Here is a 27,098-nt window from a genome sequence, read left to right as displayed (position 1 = left end):
GATAGATTTTCATTCTTTTAGAAATATGGGTTTGGCAACAATTTTTCATCTTATTTCTTATGTCACTGTTTTTAAGAGACTGGCATATTTCATTGTCATTTTTATATATATATATATAGTACAATTTTATTGATTTTTTTTTTTTTTTTTTATTTTTTATTATATATAACATTGTTCTGCAGAGTAAAATTCTGCGCGGAATTTTATGTTTTTTGAGTTGCTTTCATGTTATTTTTTGCTTAATTCACTGTTTGTAAGATATTGAAAAGTTTTGCATGATTTTGTTTCTTCAACGAAATTGGTTGATTAATTTTTTATTAGGATAATTAATATTTGTATTAAGGAATATAGCTTATATCATTGTAATTTTTTTCTCTTCAAAATATAAGATAAAATATCATTAATTATACTTTGCTTTTCAGAATATTTTGTTTTGTGTGTTCTTTTATGTTATTTATTGCTCATTTCATTATTTTTAAGATACTGAAACGTTTTGAGTGATTTTTTTTAGGAAACAAAGTTCTTAACCTTTTCAGTTCTTATACCATTTGAGTTCTTAAGATTTTGCAAAGGGAAGTTGGTTAATTTATTTATTAGGATAATTAATATTTGTATTAAGGGATATTGTATTAATATTTGTATTAAGGGATATTGTATTAATATTTGTATTAAGGGATATTGCTTATTTCATTGTAATTTTGTTATACGTAATAACTTTTTTTATGAAGTTGTTCTGCAGAGTAAAGTTCTATGCAGTTTTTAAATTTAACGTTTGGTTTTCCCTTCAGCCATTTTCCCGCTACATTTAAAAGCCAGACGAAGGCTGGCAGCGAAGCTGTTAGTTTTCAAATAAATTGGTTTTAAAATTTACCTGGTTAAATTTTTAATTATTACGCATTTTTAACCTAAGTAACCTAAATCTGTATGTCACTGATTATCACAGGAATTTCAATGCAAACTGATTAAACTGCTATCACTAAAATTCTATTCTCACAAATATCTGGTGCAACTTTCATTCCTTCTGAGATATTGCTGAAAAATTTCGTATTATTTCCAGTTTTCTGTATTTTTGTTATTAATTGAACATCTTTAAAACTTTCAACATTTTCCTATATTCTTCACCTGCATGCAAATAATAATTATTTTAAATAATTTCTTTTTGCCTTAATTATTATGTAGTTTTAAGAGTAATAAACGGAACATTTGGGTGTTATTTAAGGGTGATAATATTAATATTAAATTTGCATTTTACTTTTTTTATATACATTCAAGATATTCAGAAAGGGAATTATAACTTGAAACTGTTTTCAGTGTATCATAAATTTATTGATTCAAATTAAAAATTCTTGCTTTCCTGTCCAAGAAACAGTAGTAAACTTTATCTGAAATAGGAAAGATGAGACATATTAATAACAAACAAAGCAATTAATTTGGAAGTCAAAGAACAAAAATCAGCATTATATTTTCAAATTTTCACAATCTAATTTTCATTATATCTTATCTCGTTCATTTGCGCTTATGCAGCTGAGAATGATGGTTCGGTAAAACCATTGAAACTAGTCCTGTGAAAATTTGAAAATATAATGCTGACTTTTGTTGTTTGACTTCCAATTTAATATTTCTTTGGTTTGTTATTGTATCTTAATTAAACAAAGCAATGTTGTTACTCATTAGCTTACAATATAATTTATTCAATATGGTATTTTTGTAAAGAAAGAGTGTTGCTGTACATTTGGTAAAGTATAAATAAGCATTGCATTTAATAATTATAAAAGTTATTAATTATTTAATAATTAATCATAAGAATATGAATAATTGAATATTTTTTCGGAGATATATTTTCCGGCAATATTATTTTTTCTAGGGATTCCACCATACATTTTTGAAGCATTATGCTCTAAATAAACGTCTTGTTTGAACATAGCATTTATTATTGACAAATCTCCAAACAAAGGAAATACCTTACTAGGGAGGATATTTAAACAAAAATTTTTATTAGAATAAATATTTTCGTTATTTTAATACTAATAATATACAAACATTAATTAAAGTTCACTATAGTTGAGTGAATAAGATTGCTGGATGTTGTAGTTTATTGTTGGCAATCGAACAGGTTAGCTGTTTGTGGTCTTTATGATTTTCCCGATGCGTAACGTGAATTCAAGCCAATTTTATTTTGAAAATTACCCATGAAGGTGTTCTCTTAAAGCAGATAACCCATGACTTCTTAAAAACTGTAAAATATAATCTGTGGATATTTTCCGTTATACGATAACACGAACAAAATGATTTCCTGTACAAAAACATATGATCAGCGCTGTTATTGCCCGCCGTTTAATTAAATGCATCCATCTTATTCCTTAAATTAATTTTCCTTTTTCAAAGAAAGTTTGATTTCAGTAAAATGTACTATTTACAATGTGTCATTTTATTTTGCTCGTTTTTTATGCAAATATTCAAATTCAGATAGATATTGCCTAAGTTCAGAAAGCCAACTAGTCTCCAGCGGTAAGATAGCAAAGCACCGGTAAATTCTAGCTGCTGCAAGGGTTTTTCACAAGTACAATTGTGAATTAACAGTTTGTTTCCCACAAAAAAAATCTACCATGAAGACTTCCTTCTCTTAGACAAATAGGTCCCTGTGTGCTTTATCATAATCCAAAATCTTAAGCGTAAAAACCTTTTATCATAGCCGATGATGACAATAAAATATTTTCTGTCTGATGTGTCAAGTTAGCATAATTGTATATTTCTAATGAAAATTGTTTGGCTCATGTTACCCTATAATGAAAAAAAGATTCAAATCGGTTTTTAGCTTAAACAGTATTTTCATTATTAATTATATCACGAATTTGATCAATAGTATTCTTAGTATTAATTGCAGGCATGTATTCAAGAATATAATATACACAAAGCTGTGTCTAATGATTACGGCTAATTTTTATATAAAATTTTATAGTATAAAAATTTAGGTTCGTAGGTGAGCCATATTTGAAAGAGTACTTGTGCATTATAATAAGAAAAGAGTGAGAGAAATTTATGAATCAAAAAATGTACCACGAAGTAATATAAAAATGCAATACAACACAAAAGCGTAGAATACTATTTCATGTTTTGTGGATATACTTGAAGACACAAACATGCTTTCAGCTGTATTCATTAATCAGAGAAAAACTTTTCATATGAAGCTATTTTTTTTTTTTTCAAATCTTTCACTATACAAGTAATACAAAAGAAGTATAGAAATTTCTTTTCTTAATATCCAACCGAAGAGCTGAAGGGACGTACAATGATTAACATACAATGGGTGCCTTGAATTATTTTGCTTTACATGCAGTTTCCTTATATATGTAAAACAAAATAAACTTTAACCCATTCCAAGATTTCAAGAACTTACAGAGAGAGAGAGAGAAATATCTATAACAAATTTTATTGCTGTCTGACTGATTGCTTCGGGAACAATAAGTCTTCCAAATCAAGTTTCTAGCTATTCAAATACGAACACTTCTCAGCAAAGCCATTTGGACCGCATCTGCTTTGTTAAAGAAAACCTTTTGGGAGTAAAATCATCCACTTCATCGGGTTTTTCAAACAAAGCAGTCAGTGGTCCTGTTACTACCTGCTGACCTAGAGAAATTTCCCAGAAACTTTTGTTCGAAAAAAACGAGTTTTATATTTTTAAGAATTTCCATTCTGACAGCAAGATTTTGTTATTTCTTATATATAGATGAAAAGAAACTACAGTCAAAAGTCGTTAATCCGGACTCGTCGGAACTTCGGCGATTCTGGATTATCGATTTTTCCGGATTATAGATCATCAGTTTAAATCTCGTAAGATGGCCTGCAGAAATTCTAAAATTAAAAATATGAAACCGTAATTTATGAAATAAAGAACAATTATGATCTAAAGGGTATCAAAAGTTGCAAAAAGAAAAAGCTTAATACTTATTTGTTTACTTTATTAAACATTTCTTTTAATGTAAGTTGTTTAAGTTTTGCTTCGTTTCATGTGATAATACTTTGTCTTGAATTCTGTTAAACAGACATAATTTCTTGTTCAGTTACAAAGTTCTGCTGTTCAAGTCCTATAATTGCTGTGTTGAGAACACCGACTAATTTGTCATTCGAAATTTTTTTGTGTTCAATAACCTCTGTTACTTTCTTCGCTATCAAAAGCAAATTATAATGACGAGGAACTTGTTTTAAATCATATCAAAGACGGAGCATATCGAGATGAAATACTACATTTGGTAAGGAATTATAAGCCAAATAAAATAGAAACATCTGCGCTAAAGATAAGGATAGTGCTGACAGATCAACTTCCAATTCATTACGCGCCCGCAGCGGCGACCCCCCCCCGAGCAGCGTGAAATTGATAAACAGATTTCGGATTTTAAAACATACTTTCGCTTTAGATCCTTTACATATTAACAAATATATATCGGAACTTCTATTTGATATAATCGAAAGTTTAAGCTTACTTTTATAAAATTGCTCTTACAATCGGCAAAAAATAATAAGCCGGATCCAATTCGAAAATTAAGGAACAACGCAATCATCAACATTAACTGAAATAGATAATTAGATAATTTTAGCTTATACGTTCATTATACATAAAACGCGCATGCGAAAACGTATTCTGCACTTGCGCACACTCATATGCGCAGTCGTAAAAGGTCTTACGCGCACGCATAAACGCATCTACTTCCTGGATGGCCCTCGTATTAGAGGAAAAGTGGTAGCATAGTATAATTCGAAGTTATTGCCATTTCAGTAATGTGAAGCGATTTCAAGAATGTTTAATTATTTTATTTAGCTTATGACAAACTAAATAAAATAATTAAACATTTTTGAAATCGCTTCTCTTAACATACTGGTAGTTTGACCTGCATTCAAACCCCCGTGAACAGGCTATTTTTATGATTTTAGCTTATTGTAGTGCGAAATTGTTTCCCTTAGAAAATCTGTCACGAAAGCATACCTCCCCTTAGGCAGATCGCCTTCACGTGCTTAATAATCTAACTAGCCAAACCAAACACAACCCGAGCGAGGACTCGTAGTCAAGGCACATCATCATGACGGAAATTGGCTCATATTCACTAGCTAACTGAAATTGGCTCATATTCACATTAAACATGGGCAGCAAAAATATACGAAAACTGGTATGCCGGCAATCATTCGTCAGGATTTGAACTCGCTTCAAACTATTAGTATTCAACGATTTTACCGCTACTTCGCTGGTGGCCTTTTGTAGTATCTATAAGAAAAGTAATCTTAGGTAATTGTTCTTCTGATTGTAATTTTTTGTGCAGAATATATCGCTTCTCTTAACGTACACTAACTCTTTTAATTAATTTACCCTCCATTAATTTTAAGAGATTTTATATGGATAGATTTCTTTCCAAAAATGTTTCAAGGAATACACAGTTTTTTCTTTAGATTTTAAAACATTTTGGATTTAAAATCTTAATAATAAAATTTTTAAAACAAATATTTTTAGAAATTCCTTCGGCGTAGTCATTTATTCCATTTAATTGAAGTTTCGAGTAGAATATCTTCCTTTCAACATCCAAGAAATTTTTATATGTCAGTTCGCGTTTACAAGCAACTAACAGCCACATATTTGAATACAAAAATCAGGCATACCGAAAGCACATCTTTAACATTTCAAAATGTAAAAAGGAAAAATATACCATTAGAAACACCCGCACTTGAAATACAAGAGCAAACGAGATAGGTGTTCGCAACATTTTATATTTTATCCTGTTCTTGATGTTGTAGTCAACTTTTAATACTTTGTATAATATATGGTATATTAAAAAGTACGTCTTACATTACAATTGTTACTTTTTCCTGTTTCTTCTAAATTTCGTATTATAACAACGAGCGATTTTGTTTAACTTTCATTTGTATAAATAACCACAAGGCAAACTGTTGTAAAACGATTTATCTTCATTCACAAGCTTGCAGTCGTTGGAAAGATAATGCACATCTGCTGTCTGACAATGATTCTTCATTCTCAGGACCCATCCGTAAAGTGTTCTTTTCAAACAGACTTCACACCCTATTAAGACCTTTGTGTCAACTGACAGCCGCCTGCAGAAAGGTAGGGGAAGGAAGACCAGATCGCGTCGTCTAAACACGTCTTAAGCAATCTTCGCGAAATTTGGGCTTCGTGTATACACGTCTTAAGTATTTTTCATGCAATTTGAAATTTGTGTAAAGACGTCTTAAGCATTTTTAAAGGAAGTTCCAAAAACGTGTAAACACGTCTTAAGCAGTTAAAGGGTTAATACAATTCAGGCTTAATTGTCTCAGTGCGAATTAGGAGCAAGACAAAATTTAATGGAACAACTTGCCAATCTCATGCTACATAACCAATAATGCAAAGCTTACGCTGTTAAGCTAGACTAAAATTATACTTTACTGATTCTAAGGAATTTCATTAATACAGCAGATTGCGTTGTTCCTTAACTTTCTAAATTGATCCAGCTTATTACCTTTTGCAGGCTATTATTATTACAACAATTTTATGAAAATTAAAGTTTGAACTTTCGATTATGTCAGAAAGTGTTCCTTCTGGAGTTGCAACAGGATGTACAAAACGAAAGCATCTTTCGATGTCCATTACCCAAAAAGTGGAATGGCTGCAAAAAATGGATATAGGTATATCCGTTTCAAAATTGTTCGAGAAATATGGCATTGGAAAGTCAACTGTATATAATATAACAAAAAGAAAAGGAACTTTGTGAAATTTTTTGTGGATTCCGACACCCCAATCACAATGATTAAGAGGAAATTTATTCACTATGCTAAAAGGGATGGTCATGACAAAGTGATGATTGAATGGGTCAGACGGTGTCGCAGCGAGGGCATGCCATTGACAGGTCCAATGCTAATGGGTCAAGCCAAAATATTTCGTGAAGAAATGAACTTAAAAAACTCAATGCACATATTCTACAGTTAACCAAATTTTAAAATCACCATGGTATAAGGCAATTAAAAATTAAGTGAAAAATCTTCAGCTGATACTGAAGTTTCTGAAATATTTATAAATGAATTCATTGAACTCATTGATAGTGAAAAGTTATCTCTACAAAGAATTTACAACGCTGATGAAATTTGTCTTTTTCGGTGAAATACCTTAGCAACCTCTACAGGAAAGGCTCCAACTGGTGTCAAAGATTCCAAAGGGAGACTAACAATTTTAGTATGCACAAATGCTACAGGAACACACAAGTGTAAACTATTCATAATTGGAAAAAATACACAATTGAAAGCATTTAAAGGATTGAAGTTTTTGGCAACCTCTACAAGAAAAGTCTGCAATTGGCGTCAAAGTTTCCAAAACTAAAATAACAATGTTAGCTTGCGCAAATGCTGTAGGAACACACAAGTGTCAACTTTTCGTAATCAGGAAAAATACACGACCTTGAGCATTTGAAGTAATAAAGATTTTCCCTGTTGTATATCATGCAAATAAAAGAGCATAGGTGACACAAGCGTTAATGAATGTTTGGTTTGGAAATCATTTCATACCCAAGGCTTGGCAAAATTTTAATTCAGTCATTTTATCTGATGATGGAAAAATTACCCTGATTGTAAATAACTTTTCGGCTCATATTTCACTTACTTTAAATGAAAGATAATGTATCCGTATTATTCTTTCCTCCAAAGTGTACATCCATCATTCATCCTATGGATATCAGAATAGTGCATGCGCTAAAATGCAAATATAAAGTACTATTTTTAAAACCCATGTTAAATTTCTTGAATAATGGCAAGACTATTCAAGAATATTTTAAATGCAGGGCTAGCATAAATAATTAATTTGTTGTGAAAAGGCTATATTTTCAAAAGTATTTCACGTACACACATGAAAGATATATGAAAAGAACCACAAAGTCACAGATTTTATACACCCTCTACAAATATTCAGTAGACACGACTACTGGTGGCACAACACATACATTTTGTAACATTGTTGTCCAGATGTTTGTCCTATCAATTGACCAGATGTTCTAAATATCGCAACAGTTAAAGCCGGAGGATTACACGTAACGATTAAATTTTTGCGTCAACATGCAGGAAGCATTGTAGGAGGAAGATTTTGCCAAATTGACATTTAGCGATGAAGCAACGTTCTACTTATCCGAGAAATTTGGTGAAATAGTGAAAAAAACGTGGTGAGTTTGTGGTTCTTTTTATATATTTTTCATGTGTATACGCAATATAGTCTTTTAAAAAATATAGTCTTTTCAAAATGAATGAATCGTTTATGCTAGCCCTGTATTTTAGCACAAAATCTGCTGTGTGGAGCATAGCAAGATCGTGGAAGGATGTATTTCCAGATAATAAAAAAAGGGGGGGGGCATAATTTATGGCTAGCTACCATATTTTATGGTGAGGATGATGAAGATGATAGCTGTAAATAGGAAGATTTTTGGATATCACAAATCAAAGGTGAAATTTTCCAGTTAATGGATTTTGCAAAGAAATATGGGGAAGTGGTAATAATGAAGATGGTATAACAGAAGTTTTTAATTAAGATGATAAAGCTCCAATCATCAATCAATTAACGGATGATGAAATCTGCAGTATGGTTGTAGATCCAGAAAATACAGCTACTGATAGTGAAGAAAGTGACAGAGAAGTTATTGAAAACGGAAAAATTTGACAAGTTAGTCAGAATTCTCGACACAGCAATTACAGAACTTGAACAGGGGAACTTTGTAAATGAAGAAAAAATTATATCTGTCTATTGAATCAAAGAGAAAGTATCAGCATAAAAATAAAGCATATATTATTAAATAAATAAATATATATAATATAAGCATATTTATTATTTAATAAAATAACAAATAAATATTTAAGTTTTTTTTTTAAATTTTAATGCCCTTTTGATCATAAATGCTTCATTATTTCATAATTCAAGATTTCATATTTTTAATTTTATAGTTTCTACATGCCATTTTACTAGATTTAAACTGATGATCTAATATCCAGAAAAATCCCAAAATTGGAAACGCCGAAGTTCCAATGAGTCTGGATCTCGAATTTAGTACTGTAATATAATTTGTAGATTGTCATTTTTTCATAACTTCAAATGATTGTAAAATATATGAATGACATTGCTTCTCCCCACTATAAATTCTCTGCATACAAACATTTACAATAACAAAAATAATACCTGTTCAGAAAGCTACCATTTTCGCATCAAACTAGCATAAGAATTAAACTTGTTACTCAAAGTTTTCCAGACTTTTTTCTGATAGATGTTTGGAAGTAATTTGAATTTTAAAAAATATTTCTGGGAGGGATACCAGTGAACATTTAAATGTAAATACTGTTTGTAAAAAATGTATTAATCCCCTGCCTGAGTTGTATAACTGGCTTTATCCAGTCATGACATTTTTTGTCACTTGATTTATCTTAGCTTGTATATATATATCAGTAGCGACACTTTTTTATCACTGAGATTTTTTTTTTGCGACACCTGGACCCCATAATATTTAAAAAAATTTTGTGGGATCCCATAAGCATTGCTCAAATCTTACACACACTTGAGTGAAACTGTCAATTTTTTCACTTGTATTGTAATATACTATTGCAGTTTTAGGTCATTAACTTTAATTTCTAATTTTAAGACATAGAAAAATGTGAAAATTTTAAATAAGTAACAAACGAAATGACAGCGTCACGTACAAATCGAGTAAAACAAACGTTTATATTAGAAAAAGAATGCATGGAAACTTTTTTTTTTTCTTTGTCTGTATTGTCTTTATTTTCAGATACATTGTAGAAAAATATTTAGTAATTGTAAAATTATTATAATAAGTTAAAGAAATCAAAACTGCTCAACTTTTTGGAAACCCTCTGCTGCAGGCCCCGTGAAGCCCATGGGGGGACCCACAGTTGAAGAAACTCTGATTTAAAATATTCTGTTTTCTTACATTCTGTAATGATGTAAATATCTCTTAATGAATGAAGGTTTTTGAAAACAGACTAAAATAAGTAATTATACAAATTTAGCTAATAAATGTTGTTTTAAATATAGGTTTTCATGAGCATATCCAAAAACCCTCTGCTGCAGGCCCCGTGAACCCCATAGGGGGACCCACAGTTGAAGAAACTCTGATTTAAAATATTCTTTTTTCTTACATTCTGTAATGATGTAAATATCTCTTAATGAATGAAGGTTTTTGAAAACAGACTAAAATAAGTAATTATACATATTTAGCTAATAAATGTTGTTTTAAATATAGGTTTTCATGAACATATCCAAAAACCCTCTGCTGCAGGCCCCGTGAACCCCATGGGGGGACCCACAGTTGAAGAAACTCTGATTTAAAATATTCTGTTTTCTTACATTCTGTAGTGATGTAAATATCTCTTAATGAATGAAGGTTTTTGAAAACAGGCTAAAATAAGTAATTATACAAATTTAGCTAATAAATGTTGTTTTAAATATAGGTTTTCATGAGCATATCCAAAAACCCTCTGCTGCAGGCCCCGTGAAGCCCATGGGGGGACCCACAGTTGAAGAAACTCTGATTTAAAATATTCTGTTTTCTTACATTCTGTAATGATGTAAATATCTCTTAATGAATGAAGGTTTTTGAAAACAGACTAAAATAAGTAATTATACAAATTTAGCTAATAAATGTTGTTTTAAATATAGGTTTTCATCTGCATATTCAAAAACCCTCTGCTGCAGGCCCCGTGAAGCCCATGGGGGGACCCACAGTTGAAGAAACTCTGATTTAAAATATTCTGTTTTCTTACATTCTGTAATGATGTAAATATCTCTTAATGAATGAAGGTTTTTGAAAACAGACTAAAATAAGTAATTATACAAATTTAGCTAATAAATGTTGTTTTAAATATAGGTTTTCATGAGCATATCCAAAAACCCTCTGCTGCAGGCCCCGTGAACCCCATGGGGGGACCCACAGTTGAAGAAACTCTGATTTAAAATATTCTGTTTTCTTACATTCTGTAATGATGTAAATATCTCTTAATGAATGAAGGTTTTTGAAAACAGGCTAAAATAAGTAATTATACAAATTTAGCTAATAAATGTTGTTTTAAATATAGGTTTTCATGAGCATATCCAAAAACCCTCTGCTGCAGGCCCCGTGAACCCCATGGGGGGACCCACAGTTGAAGAAACTCTGATTTAAAATATTCTGTTTTCTTAATTTCTGTAATGATGTAAATATCTCTTAATGAATGAAGGTTTTTGAAAACAGACTAAAATAAGTAATTATACAAATTTAGCTAATAAATGTTGTTTTAAATATAGGTTTTCATGAGCATATCCAAAAACCCTCTGCTGCAGGCCCCGTGAACCCCATGGGGGGACCCACAGTTGAAGAAACTCTGATTTAAAATATTCTGTTTTCTTACATTCTGTAGTGATGTAAATATCTCTTAATGAATGAAGGTTTTTGAAAACAGACTAAAATAAGTAATTATACAAATTTAGCTAATAAATGTTGTTTTAGATATAGGTTTTCATGAGCATATCCAAAAACCCTCTGCTGCAGGCCCCGTGAACCCCATGGGAAAACCCACAGTTGAAGAAACTCTGATTTAAAATATTCTGTTTTCTTACATTCTGTAATGATGTAAATATCTCTTAATGAATGAAGGTTTTTGAAAACAGACTAAAATAAGTAATTATACAAATTTAGCTAATAAATGTTGTTTTAAATATAGGTTTTCATGAGCATATCCAAAAACCCTCTGCTGCAGGCCCCGTGAACCCCATGGGGGGACCCACAGTTGAAGAAACTCTGATTTAAAATATTCTGTTTTCTTACATTCTGTAATGATGTAAATATCTCTTAATGAATGAATGTTTTTGAAAACAGACTAAAATAAGTAATTATACAAATTTAGCTAATAAATGTTGTTTTAAATATAGGTTTTCATGAGCATATCCAAAAACCCTCTGCTGCAGGCCCCGTGAACCCCATGGGGGGGACCCACAGTTGAAGAAACTCTGATTTAAAATATTCTGTTTTCTTACATTCTGTAATGATGTAAATATCTCTTAATGAATGAAGGTTTTTGAAAACAGACTAAAATAAGTAATTATACAAATTTAGCTAATAAATGTTGTTTTAAATATAGGTATTCATGAGCATATCCAAAAACCCTCTGCTGCAGGCCCCGTGAACCCCATGGGGGGACCCACAGTTGAAGAAACTCTGATTTAAAATATTCTGTTTTCTTACATTCTGTAATGATGTAAATATCTCTTAATGAATGAAGGTTTTTGAAAACAGACTAAAATAAGTAATTATACAAATTTAGCTAATAAATGTTGTTTTAAATATAGGTTTTCATGAGCATATCCAAAAACCCTCTGCTGCAGGCCCCGTGAACCCCATGGGGGGACCCACAGTTGAAGAAACTCTGATTTAAAATATTCTGTTTTCTTACATTCTGTAATGATGTAAATATCTCTTAATGAATGAAGGTTTTTGAAAACAGACTAAAATAAGTAATTATACAAATTTAGCTAATAAATGTTGTTTTAAATATAGGTTTTCATGAGCATATCCAAAAACCCTCTGCTGCAGGCCCCGTGAACCCCATGGGGGGGACCCACAGTTGAAGAAACTCTGATTTAAAATATTCTGTTTTCTTACATTCTGTAATGATGTAAATATCTCTTAATGAATGAAGGTTTTTGAAAACAGACTAAAATAAGTAATTATACAAATTTAGCTAATAAATGTTGTTTTAAATATAGGTTTTCATGAGCATATCCAAAAACCCTCTGCTGCAGGCCCCGTGAACCCCATGGGGGGACCCACAGTTGAAGAAACTCTGATTTAAAATATTCTGTTTTCTTAATTTCTGTAATGATGTAAATATCTCTTAATGAATGAAGGTTTTTGAAAACAGACTAAAATAAGTAATTATACAAATTTAGCTAATAAATGTTGTTTTAAATATAGGTTTTCATGAGCATATCCAAAAACCCTCTGCTGCAGGCCCCGTGAACCCCATGGGGGGACCCACAGTTGAAGAAACTCTGATTTAAAATATTCTGTTTTCTTACATTCTGTAGTGATGTAAATATCTCTTAATGAATGAAGGTTTTTGAAAACAGACTAAAATAAGTAATTATACAAATTTAGCTAATAAATGTTGTTTTAAATATAGGTTTTCATGAGCATATCCAAAAACCCTCTGCTGCAGGCCCCGTGAACCCCATGGGAAAACCCACAGTTGAAGAAACTCTGATTTAAAATATTCTGTTTTCTTACATTCTGTAATGATGTAAATATCTCTTAATGAATGAAGGTTTTTGAAAACAGACTAAAATAAGTAATTATACAAATTTAGCTAATAAATGTTGTTTTAAATATAGGTTTTCATGAGCATATCCAAAAACCCTCTGCTGCAGGCCCCGTGAAGCCCATGGGGGGACCCACAGTTGAAGAAACTCTGATTTAAAATATTCTGTTTTCTTACATTCTGTAATGATGTAAATATCTCTTAATGAATGAAGGTTTTTGAAAACAGACTAAAATAAGTAATTATACAAATTTAGCTAATAAATGTTGTTTTAAATATAGGTTTTCATCTGCATATTCAAAAACCCTCTGCTGCAGGCCCCGTGAAGCCCATGGGGGGACCCACAGTTGAAGAAACTCTGATTTAAAATATTCTGTTTTCTTACATTCTGTAATGATGTAAATATCTCTTAATGAATGAAGGTTTTTGAAAACAGACTAAAATAAGTAATTATACAAATTTAGCTAATAAATGTTGTTTTAAATATAGGTTTTCATGAGCATATCCAAAAACCCTCTGCTGCAGGCCCCGTGAACCCCATGGGGGGACCCACAGTTGAAGAAACTCTGATTTAAAATATTCTGTTTTCTTACATTCTGTAATGATGTAAATATCTCTTAATGAATGAAGGTTTTTGAAAACAGACTAAAATAAGTAATTATACAAATTTAGCTAATAAATGTTGTTTTAAATATAGGTTTTCATGAGCATATCCAAAAACCCTCTGCTGCAGGCCCCGTGAACCCCATGGGGGGACCCACAGTTGAAGAAACTCTGATTTAAAATAGTCTGTTTTCTTAATTTCTGTAATGATGTAAATATCTCTTAATGAATGAAGGTTTTTGAAAACAGACTAAAATAAGTAATTATACAAATTTAGCTAATAAATGTTGTTTTAAATATAGGTTTTCATGAGCATATCCAAAAACCCTCTGCTGCAGGCCCCGTGAACCCCATGGGGGGACCCACAGTTGAAGAAACTCTGATTTAAAATATTCTGTTTTCTTACATTCTGTAGTGATGTAAATATCTCTTAATGAATGAAGGTTTTTGAAAACAGGCTAAAATAAGTAATTATACAAATTTAGCTAATAAATGTTGTTTTAAATATAGGTTTTCATGAGCATATCCAAAAACCCTCTGCTGCAGGCCCCGTGAACCCCATGGGGGGACCCACAGTTGAAGAAACTCTGATTTAAAATATTCTGTTTTCTTACATTCTGTAATGATGTAAATATCTCTTAATGAATGAATGTTTTTGAAAACAGACTAAAATAAGTAATTATACAAATTTAGCTAATAAATGTTGTTTTAAATATAGGTTTTCATGAGCATATCCAAAAACCCTCTGCTGCAGGCCCCGTGAACCACATGGGGGGGACCCACAGTTGAAGAAACTCTGATTTAAAATATTCTGTTTTCTTACATTCTGTAATGATGTAAATATCTCTTAATGAATGAAGGTTTTTGAAAACAGACTAAAATAAGTAATTATACAAATTTAGCTAATAAATGTTGTTTTAAATATAGGTATTCATGAGCATATCCAAAAACCCTCTGCTGCAGGCCCCGTGAACCCCATGGGGGGACCCACAGTTGAAGAAACTCTGATTTAAAATATTCTGTTTTCTTACATTCTGTAATGATGTAAATATCTCTTAATGAATGAAGGTTTTTGAAAACAGACTAAAATAAGTAATTATACAAATTTAGCTAATAAATGTTGTTTTAAATATAGGTTTTCATGAGCATATCCAAAAACCCTCTGCTGCAGGCCCCGTGAACCCCATGGGGGGACCCACAGTTGAAGAAACTCTGATTTAAAATATTCTGTTTTCTTACATTCTGTAATGATGTAAATATCTCTTAATGAATGAAGGTTTTTGAAAACAGACTAAAATAAGTAATTATACAAATTTAGCTAATAAATGTTGTTTTAAATATAGGTTTTCATGACCATATCCAAAAACCCTCTGCTGCAGGCCCCGTGAACCCCATGGGGGGACCCACAGTTGAAGAAACTCTGATTTAAAATATTCTTTTTTCTTACATTCTGTAATGATGTAAATATCTCTTAATGAATGAAGGTTTTTGAAAACAGACTAAAATAAGTAATTATACAAATTTAGCTAATAAATGTTGTTTTAAATATAGGTTTTCATGAGCATATCCAAAAACCCTCTGCTGCAGGCCCCGTGAACCCCATGGGGGGACCCACAGTTGAAGAAACTCTGATTTAAAATATTCTGTTTTCTTACATTCTGTAATGATGTAAATATCTCTTAATGAATGAAGGTTTTTGAAAACAGACTAAAATAAGTAATTATACAAATTTAGCTAATAAATGTTGTTTTAAATATAGGTTTTCATGACCATATCCAAAAACCCTCTGCTGCAGGCCCCGTGAACCCCATGGGGGGACCCACAGTTGAAGAAACTCTGATTTAAAATATTCTTTTTTCTTACATTCTGTAATGATGTAAATATCTCTTAATGAATGAAGGTTTTTGAAAACAGACTAAAATAAGTAATTATACATATTTAGCTAATAAATGTTGTTTTAAATATAGGTTTTCATGAGCATATCCAAAAACCCTCTGCTGCAGGCCCCGTGAACCCCATGGGGGGACCCACAGTTGAAGAAACTGATTTAAAATATTCTGTTTTCTTACATTCTGTAATGATGTAAATATCTCTTAATGAATGAAGGTTTTTGAAAACAGACTAAAATAAGTAATTATACAAATTTAGCTAATAAATGTTGTTTTAAATATAGGTTTTCATGAGCATATCCAAAAACCCTCTGCTGCAGGCCCCGTGAACCCCATGGGGGGGACCCACAGTTGAAGAAACTCTGATTTAAAATATTCTGTTTTCTTACATTCTGTAATGATGTAAATATCTCTTAATGAATGAAGGTTTTTGAAAACAGACTAAAATAAGTAATTATACAAATTTAGCTAATAAATGTTGTTTTAAATATAGGTTTTCATGAGCATATCCAAAAACCCTCTGCTGCAGGCCCCGTGAACCCCATGGGGGGACCCACAGTTGAAGAAACTCTGATTTAAAATATTCTGTTTTCTTACATTCTGTAATGATGTAAATATCTCTTAATGAATGAAGGTTTTTGAAAACAGACTAAAATAAGTAATTATACAAATTTAGCTAATAAATGTTGTTTTAAATATAGGTTTTCATGAGCATATCCAAAAACCCTCTGCTGCAGGCCCCGTGAACCCCAGGGGGGGACCCACAGTTGAAGAAACTCTGATTTAAAATATTCTGTTTTCTTACATTCTGTAATGATGTAAATATCTCTTAATGAATGAAGGTTTTTGAAAACAGACTAAAATAAGTAATTATACAAATTTAGCTAATAAATGTTGTTTTAAATATAGGTTTTCATGAGCATATCCAAAAACCCTCTGCTGCAGGCCCCGTGAACCCCAGGGGGGGACCCACAGTTGAAGAAACTCTGATTTAAAATATTCTGTTTTCTTACATTCTGTAATGATGTAAATATCTCTTAATGAATGAAGGTTTTTGAAAACAGACTAAAATAAGTAATTATACAAATTTAGCTAATAAATGTTGTTTTAAATATAGGTTTTCATGAGCATATCCAAAAACCCTCTGCTGCAGGCCCCGTGAACCCCATAGGGGGACCCACAGTTGAAGAAACTCTGATTTAAAATACTCTTTTTTCTTACATTCTGTAATGATGTAAATATCTCTTAATGAATGAAGGTTTTTGAAAACAGACTAAAATAAGTAATTATACAAATTTAGCTAATAAATGTTGTTTTAAATATAGGTTTTCATGAGCATATCCAAAAACCCTCTGCTGCAGGCCCCGTGAACCCCATGGGGGGACCCACAGTTGAAGAAACTCTGATTTAAAATATTCTGTTTTCTTACATTCTTTAATGATGTAAATATCTCTTAATAAATGAAGGTTTTTGAAAACAGACTAAAATAAGTAATTATACAAATTTAGCTAATAAATGTTGTTTTAAATATAGGTTTTCATGAGCATATCCAAAAAGCTGTACTACTCTGATGGTTAAATGGTAGATACAGTCAAACCCTCAGATATAATGAACAAACTTTTTGATCTCATTCAGTTTCCTATGCATTTAATATTATTTTATACTGTTGTAGTAAACATGCAAGACTATGAAATTCAGATACAAATAACTGTATGGATATTCTTGATTGAAACTTCGTATTTTTCATATTTTTTCCAGAATTTCTGAAAGTTTTAAAGGAAAAGTTACTAGCCATTAAAATATCTGCACTTAGGATATTAGAATTCATCTTGCATTATAAACAAAGTCACCTTTACATTATTTTTCTTTCGCTTTCACCTCACTAAAAGAACGAATGTGTATTAAGCATATCTTAGAATTCCATATGGCGTACATGATCACTGTATCAAAAAAAATGTCAATAAGTTCTCTAATTCCGTTCATATTCTTTGACTAGACTGACAGATAGAACTCAATTCAAGGCTAATGGTATGATGGAAATTTTGAAATTTTTGCTGTTCAGGGAAAGAGGAAGTAATGAATCTTAAGAGTTTCTGGTTTTACAGTTGATTCTTCTTTCATGGAATGAAAAGTCTTGATTCAGTCTGTTGAGTATAAATTCTCTTTCATGTTCTGTCCTCAGAATAGGGTTTTGCAAGGATTACTGAATGTTTGTCTTGCAACTATACATATCTTGGGAAAAATGATTATATTCTCAATGAATTTTAGATAAGAGAGAGATATATAATGAAATTATCATGCTTTCTTTTATCTTTTCCAGAAGAACAAAACTCTTGCATGTTCTTTGACCAAACTTTCTGCAGTCTGCTTCTATGTCAAAAATTCAAACTTTCTGCAGTCTGCTTCTATGTCAAAAATTCATCGATATGACATACATGTATAATGGTGTATGTATAAAGGTGTATAAAGGTGAACACTATTGAAAAAAATAGATAAGAGATGCAACCAAAATTTATATCTGTCAGAAGTATAATTTATTCAAGTCTGCATTTGGTACCATATGAAAACACAAAATTCTAAAACTTATATCCATTGAAAAAACTTGGATAAGAGGAAAAAATTGAGAAAGATGCAGAAGTTTAAGAAGCTTTGCTGAAATGGTTTTCCATTCAAAAGAAGCTGTAATCTGCATTATCTAGGCAGATGCTTCAGACAAAGGCTCATAAATTTAACAGATACTTTGGAGAGAAAGGTAAAGAAGAAAGAATAAACTTAATAACTGTATGATAATAACTGCAGTTAAAATCGCGATATGATTTTTTAAAATTTTATTATTCTCTTCTTTTGGTAGGTGGTTTTTCCTTTATTCATCATTCAGTTTCACACATTTTTGTTAGAAAAGCTATTTTTCTTGTTAGATCAGATAACCAAATGTCCTTCTTCTTGAAGCTCTTTATAATGAGGTTTGATTGTTTTTGATCACAGGATCACTTTTTTAAGAAAATAACTTGATAGTGTACATGACTGTATCTGAGCAGTCAATTAGTATTACAGTAAGTATTTTAGTATATTATCATTGTGTAAATGCTTCAAAAAAGACTGTAGTTTTAGTTTCTTTAAAATTATCCAGCTCTTTCTTTAATAAAAATATTATAAGAAACCAAGTTGTAAAATATATTGTATGTAGCTGAATATCAGCAGTTTTTTGAACAATCAGCTAGATATATGTCTCCTTCTATGTTCTTGAAATATTTTTATTTCCTTCCAATAATTTTTTTTTTTTTTTTTTTTTTTTTTTTTTTTTTTTTTTTTTCAGAAGGGGGAAAGCTTTCTACTACATATTATGTTCTCTGATCCTCTGGAAATGCAAATTTTAATGATTTTAATGTATGAAAAAATTTAAATGTACATTATGTTCAAAGTTTTAGTCACTATTTATTTGCATCATTACTTTTATTTGTGACATTACTTGTCTTGTATTTTTTTTTTTTTTTTTTTTTTTTTTTTTTTTTTTTTTTTTTTGAGATTTTGTCTGTGCTGTTTTCAGAACTGCTTTTATAGAAGCAATTAGTCTTAATGTTTCTTCAAGAGTGAATCATTTGAAAATTTATATTTTTACATATATGAAGAATATTTTTATAAGTAAAGAATATTTTTGCACATATATTTTTAATAAATATTCTGCAAAATTTCATTATATTTATTGTTATTTTGTTCACTTTCATTGCTAAAATTCACACATTTATAGCATGTAAGATTGGTGTTTGGTTTCTGTGCTCTGATACAGTAAGATTATTTAAGGTTAAACATTTAAAATATGATTAACTCAGTGAACAAAGAATTAACTGAATATTAAAATAAAGATAAAAGTTCTTGCTAGCAACCCACTGTATTTGACAGCCATATTTGCCGTTTCATTTTAAGTTAGCTTCCTACAATTTTTTTATATCTATCGATAAATATCTTTAAAATTCCAGAAATAGTCCTCTCAAATAATCAGAATCACGATTTTTGGCATTAATAAAACCAAAAATTATGCTTTTACATTTCCATTATTGCCAAAAGATGTTAAAATACAAGTTAATTGGTCTATGTGAGCTATGTTGGAAGGAGAATAATCAATAATGGAGTAATAAACTGCTTCTCGAATGTCAGAAATTAAATATGTCTTGAAGCTATAAATTCATCATATATCGTATGCGATGAATACTTTACCTGTTCACTAACCATATTGCAAATTAATTTTTGAAAACCTAACAAATTTTACTAGATACTCAATACAACTTGAAAAATTTCCTTTTCTGTTTGAATATGTGTCTTCTCTGTAGTCATGAAATGCTACTGTTAAGCTTGTGAATGATTTCATAGGGGCTATGACTTGCTGTAAAATGGTTCGTTAATACTTCTGTTCTGAATCAATTTGCTGTTCCAAGTGTGTATTGCTATTTTCAGTAATTGGTCAACAGTTTTGTAAAGTCAACATTGATTTTAGTATATTGCATCGAGAAGTTCTGTGTTCTCGTAAGCTTCTCGCTAAATATCTCACTATTATTGAATCATTTGTCTGTCTATGAAAAACAGTCTACATGCATAACAATAAATACATTAACTTGTTTTGAATGTATTAACCATTGACAAAACTCCATAGTGCCATTTGCTTTTGGGCAATAAAAATTTGATTTTGCAAATATTTCTATAATAGGATTAATCTGTATTTAAATATTCTACTTTAAAGTTTGTAATATGTCTAATATTGCATAATTGGTTTATTAAATGGTCTTGTATGATTTTATCAGACAAGTTCAGTGGCAACAATGCAATGTCATAGGGAGTTGTTCTGATTCTTCTTTGCTATTATCTTGTTCTTCATTGACAATGCCTAAATCATAAATGATTGCTTTCTTAGTTAATTTTCAGGTTGCTCATCTGTTCCTTTTGAGTTCACATTCTATTTCAGCTCGCCGCTTAATTCAGGGTTCGTAGGGTCCTTAAGTTTTTTGGAATCGATTTTTGGTCCTTAAAAGTCCTTAATTTCGGCCAAAATCAGCAGAAGGTCCTTAATTTTAATCATCTGAAATTTCTGTCTGTTTTTACGACTGCCATTTTGAGTGTGAATTAATATTTTGGAGGAATGTTTTTCGCGATTCGCTAACAAATATGGTTATTTTTTGAATGGGTTCATGGATTATAATTTGTTCCTATTTCTAATATAGTGAGATACTCGAGTTTCTGAGCACTAAGTGAAACATAAGCATTTTGAAATTATTTCATTTTTTATAATGAAGAGCTCTTAAAGAACTTTTCGCTTTTGGGGATGTGAATTTTTTTTATTAAACGGTTCTAAATTTGTCGACTTATCAACATTTTGGCGATTTTAAGATCAGTTTCTATAGAAAATTTTTATTTCCGAGATCTGGGAATTTTTCAACGATTTTTTTCAGAACATTGTAATATTGATAAATTTCATTTAAATAATGGTAATATTTTAGAATTATGTTTAAGAAATAACATTAAAATAAAGCATTTGTATTTTTCGCAGTCATATTATAAAGTTCCATTTTGGCCACTTATTATACAATATCTTTGAATGTGAAAAATAAGCAAGGTATAATGCTGTAAAGCACCTGTTACAAAACATTTCTTAGCAAAAGCAAAATAGCTATATAATTAATTAAAAATGTCTTCTTTTTAATTTTTTTTATGGTCGTTCTCAGAATATGCATTAGTTTTCTCTATAAAATTAATTTTACACTTTCTCCCCCTCTGATTTTTTTTTTTTTTTTTTTTTTCCTATTTAACTTTTACCAAATCATGTAAACTCTCCTAAGTACATTGTGGAGAGGTTGATAGGTTAGAAGATAAAACACACAGAAACTAGTGAGGACATTCTTTTGCATATTGAGACAAATTTCTAATTGTTAGTAAAGATGGTTGAAGAGAAGGAAATTGATGTAAATTACCCAAAATGTCTAGGAAGGCTTCAAATTAACCCCTTGGGTACATTTAATGTCTGAGACATGTCATTCACTTTTTTTCTCCTAGGAGCGGTTGACGTGTCTAAGACGTCAAACCAAAAATTAAACTCTTGGGTACATTTGACGTCTGAGAGACGACATTCACTTGTTTTCCCTAGGAGCGGATGACACGTCTAAAACGTTATTTGAGGTTATGCACAATTCTGTTCATTTCATTGTAGCTTGTATCAGTCATAATAGAAGAGGCAATTACAGTATTTCGGTGAACATTATTTGCCCCATTATGTCAAAAACAAGGAATATATTTTATGATAGTGAAAGCGAAAGTGACTTTGAGAAATCTAAAGAAGAATTGTTTAGTGATCCTGAAATTGACAATTACAATGAAATACAAAGCGAAGGTGATGAAGACAATATTGAACTAGAAAATGATGACAATTGTAACATAATATCAAGGTTTCGAAGACACACAAGACGTCTATCTAGCAGTGATAGTGAATCTTTTCGTGATCAGTATCAGAGGAAAGGATTTTGGAAGAAGAAGAAAATGTAGCTGATATAAAAAGTTTTTCTGAAATATTTGGAATTAATCCTTTGAGCCTGCTTAGACTAGGTAGTAATCCTACACCTTTAGATGTTTTGAAAGAAGTCTTGAATGAAGATTTTTGGGACACTATAGTAGAAGAGACGAATAGATATGCCAGACAAGGGATACGAAAAGAAGATTGTGTGAAAGGGGGGGGAAAGAGGTGGTTTAGACGGATAGATATGCCAAACAAGGGTTTAAAAAAAAAAAAAAAAAAAAAAAAAAAAAGTGGTTTCCTGTAAGTTTTGGAAATGAAAGCTTATATTGCATTATGCATCTTGATGTCGCACATGAAAAAGCCAAAAATGCATTTGTATCGGTCAAAACGATATGCAATAATTACTCCAATTTTTGCCAGCTCTATGGCATGCGATAGGCTTTTGATATTTCAAGCTTTCTACATTTTACGGATAATGAAGAGGAAAATAAAGATGACAGAATAAGAAAGATTAGAAATATAGTGGATTACCTAAATACTAAATTTTGTTACATTTATACTCCTAAAGTGAAGTAGCTATTGATGAATCGCAACCAAAAATTATATCCGTTCCACATGCAAAAATTTTCTCAAATAAATCCGTACCCAAGGGGTTAAGACGCATAACTATTTTGTTGAGTGTTGTTGCTACAAAACATAAATGTTTTTGTAGCTTTTAATGTGTAATTATCCTAATATCGTTTTAGAATCAATGTGATAAATTATAGGTATTTTAAATTGTGAAATTTCATTAGATTGTGATTTTACTAGGGCATTTTTAACAAATATTGTTAAAAAATAAATAAAATTTAATAGTGGCCATGTAAATCCATAATGACTAAGGTTATCTAATACCTAATTTAATTTCATATAACTGCTTACCCTTAAAAATTATCTCTGCATATTAAAGCGAGTTATTGACTTTCATTAACCCTTACCGTGATCACAACATAAAACACAAAAATGTAAAAATTTATGTAAAACTTATTCTTCACATCTAGTGACACTTAACATACTGAAAAATAACTTATCACCTCTGATGCTTTATTGGGTTATTAGAACCTTAAAGTATATTATCTGAGTCGCAAGCCCTGGAACTCTACATGAAATTATGACAGTAACTGCTTCAGACAGAGCCCAGCTAACTTTCAGAACTTGCCAACCCTGCCTACATCAGGCCTCTCAGGTTTGTTTTGATCAGCAGGTTCTTTCTATTTATTAAAATCTCTAGACTGAGTGAGTGTGTGACAAAATGAGGCATTAATAATAATAATAAACATAAATAGAATGCCACTTATCTTCTTTCAAATATGTCCAATTATTATAAGTGTAAAATATTTAATGCTACTTTGTAAATTCCATAAAGTTAATTTTATTCTCAAACTTATTAATTATAATATTAATTAAGTTATGCTAAAAAATAATGCATCCTACTTACGGATCTATATTTTATTTTTAGGATGGCGTTACAACAGTGAAGTTCAGGCATAGATAATATTTTTAATTGAATTTATTCAGTTCCATTTGTTCATAGGTCATTAATCTTTTTCATTAATGGTCCTTAAAAGTCTTTAAAAGTACTTAATTTCCATCTGCAGAAATGTGTACGAATTCTGTTAATTCTTTCGTGTTCATTTTCTTTTTCAGCTTAGCCTGTCTGAATGTATTATACATTTATCCAGCAAAATTCATTGCTGTTAGACACATTGTCTTTTTTTTTGATGTTTGCTGTCCCTGTTTACAAATTTGCTTTTCATCACGGTTAAATAAATTAAATAATACTTATTTAAGAATTTAGAGTGAAAATAAAAGTTTTATAACACTGGCAAGTTAGCCGAGGTTGAGAAACAAGCATTGAGATGCCCTGTAAGTTCCTTCCCCCTTTTTTTTAAAGAAACTATGCGGGGATCTCCTTTTTATAGCTGTGTTTTGGGATATAAACACCACCTGGCCATTTTGGCTTAAGAAAGTACCTCTGCCCTCCTTATTTAATTAATTAATTTTTTTTTTATTTATTTTATTTATATATCTTTTAGACTCACCATTGCACCCTTGTTTGGTCAAGAGTTTGCGTTTGGTTCTTTGGGAGGGATTGAATCGGTTCTTCATCCAACTGGAAAGTTTTAACAATTTAACCGACACCCTCTTCGATTTAACTTAGATACTATATATTTAGTGTCAGTTTGGGATCTTATCTACTTATTTATTATTTACCTTTCATGGGAGTTACCATTTAAAACCTTTGACTTAAATTATCAAATGGCAGAAGAGCAATGGGCAACATTGCCTAAGCTCTTTTCTTTTCATAAGAAGGAAGTGCCACTAATGTTATGTTATGTTATGTTAGCCAAGGTTGAATTTACTTGTGACGATTTTTCAAACGAGATCATTTTTCAAGTAATTTTTCATTCGAAATACATACAAGGCATAAAGTTATATTTAAAATGGGTTAATACTAATTAAATTATAGTAATTATTAAGAAAAATTGATCTTACAAAAAAATTTACTGTTCATGGAAAAGTTTTGCCTGCCTTGAAATTTAAAAAGAACTTAAATAAAATTCTGGCCAAAATCATCTAGTTTACTATTTTCAGTTTCAAATAAAGATCCTTAACCCTCTGAGTGGCATGACCAGCTTTATCCGGTTATGAGATTTTTTTGTCACTTGATACATATTAGCTTATAACTTAAGATATTTTGCTTCCTTTAATAGTGTAAATGAAATCTTAGTGAATGTAAGTTTATGAAAATAGAGGCTAAAGTAAATAATTATATAAATTTAGCTAATAAATGCTGCATAAATACAGGTCTTCATGACAAATCCAAAAACGCGTGCCGCTCAGAGGGATAATTTGCAAAATACAATTACAGATTTTGTATATCTGTAAATAATTTTAGTGAAATCATATGTGAAACTGTAGTATCTTTCGTGTAATGTAATATTAAATTCTTGAAAAAGTGAAGCTATGCCAGAAGAATAAGGTTACAGGGGCAAGTTTATTTAGGCCTAAATTGGCAGTATATTGCTAAGCTGATGATGGTTTTGGTGACTAATTTTGTCCCCATATTTGGGTAGAAATCTCCAGATTTCACTAAACTTGGCAACATTTTGGTCCATCCCTATATAACTTTAACAGTTCTGTAATTGATCTCTTTATGTAACTATAACCATATCCAGACCTTATATGTAAGTTTAACCACATATGTCTTGCAGTAATTTCGAGAAACTGAAAATATCTCAGCAGCCAGAGGATAACTATGTGCCCGGAAAGAGCATTGGTTTGCAGTTTTTACTTCACAGCTGACTTTGGAGTATTGAGATCTCAGTTACAGCTTGATCTTTTAGATATGCCTTGCCTTGTGTTTAATGTTCTTAGTAGCTTCAACTGTAACTAGTGATTGTGCTTTGTGATACGAAGAAGAGCTGTATGAGAAATTTTGTGGAAAGTTTCAGAAATTGTTAAGTGTTTCTTTTGGGAAAATAAATTTTATCAAGCTATCATCAGTTCTGCTGGCATTCGTTCTATTTCAAACTTGAATGCACGCAAAAATTTTTGGTGTCAGAAGTAGGATTAAATAGCAGTGGCAAGAGTGATGGAAGGATAACTAAGACAGCTGGTGACAGCCTTTGCTGCATTCCAGAAAGAGATAGAAGGAGTCATCAAGTCCATTAAAGAGGAAATGAAAGTGGGCCAAGAAAAGACAGAAAGGGCTCTCAGATAAGTTCAAGGAAAGATGGAAGATTGATCAAGGGAAAAAAAAAAAAAGATGTCCCAGAAAAGATTAGAGAAGGTTAAGAAGAAATGCCGAGAGAAATTACTGCCATTATAGAAAATAAGTCTGAAGCTCTGCAAGGCAGAATAGACATGGTGGAAAGCAAAGTTGAAGAAACCGAAGATAGAGTTTCTGCTGTCTAATCACAAATTGCAGAAAGAGTTCCTGCTGTCGAAGAACAAACACGAGAAAGAGTATCTACTATCAAACTGCAAATTGATCATAGAGTTTTTGTTGCAGTCACTAAGGAAGTTGACAGCTGAAAGAAATCCATAATTACAGCAGGAAACAATTCTGATGCTTTTAAATTCTAGCTATGTCTTTGCATCCATCTCTAAAGCTATCCACATATGATGGAAAAACCTGCTGGCAAGTGTATAAAACTCAGTTTCTTATAGTGGCAGACTCAAATGGATAGGATTCCAAAATTAAGGCCAGCCACCTCCCCACTACTATGAAAGCAGATGCAGTGTATATCTTCCAACTTTTGCCCTAAAACTAAAAGTTAGACTTCGAAGCTTTATCTGGCGGGTTGGAGCTATGCTTTGGTGAGAAGTGTTTGAAAGACTATAGGAAATCCTGTCCCTACAGTACTTTATGAATGGCATCCCGGATCTTGAGCTACAGAAAGCTCTGCAGATGGCAGGAATTTAAAAAGCACTTTCGTGTATGCCATGAAATTCAAGGCAGCCCAGCAAACAACTTGTAGTGACCACCATTCAGTCAGAGCTGTTCGTATCTGGGAGCTAGTGCATGAACTAACTGCTCATCTAACTGATTTAACCAGGCAAGTCAATGCTTTGAAGCGGAATAGGAGAGACAACAAACCGACCCTAAAGTATTTAAACTGTGGTGAAGTTCACGTATGAAGGAACTGCAGAACACCCCAAGGCACAGAAGTTAAACTGATCACTAGCAAGGATGGAGGAAACAAATTAGTGGCGATCTCGCAGAGTGGAGGTTACAGATGTTGAGAAGC

General features: G+C 31.2%; 1 protein-coding gene across 5 annotated transcripts in view; it reads left to right on the top strand.

Annotated features, from left to right (window-relative positions):
* The window catches only part of LOC118203559 (uncharacterized), a 235,732-nt gene that overhangs the window by 160,489 nt on the left and 48,145 nt on the right, over positions 1 to 27,098 (top strand). For 2 of the 5 annotated variants that reach the window (XM_085813027.1, XM_085813024.1), the window contains one exon: positions 19,123 to 19,483. The exons of 1 other annotated variant lie outside the window; for it this stretch is intronic. The gene's annotated coding sequence lies outside the window, so the exon portion shown is untranslated. Of the gene's footprint in view, positions 1 to 19,122; positions 19,484 to 27,098 lie in introns of those variants that run through there. 2 more of the 5 variants (XM_085813028.1, XM_085813025.1) reach the window with 1 other exon arrangement.

This window comes from Stegodyphus dumicola, chromosome 3 (genome assembly GCF_044657685.1).
Source record: "Stegodyphus dumicola isolate Sdum_Otavi_A_Nest chromosome 3, ASM4465768v1".
Lineage (NCBI taxonomy): Eukaryota > Metazoa > Arthropoda > Arachnida > Araneae > Eresidae > Stegodyphus > Stegodyphus dumicola.
The sequence above is the reverse complement of the archived record's forward strand: the minus strand, read 5'-3'. Positions and strand labels throughout refer to the sequence as shown.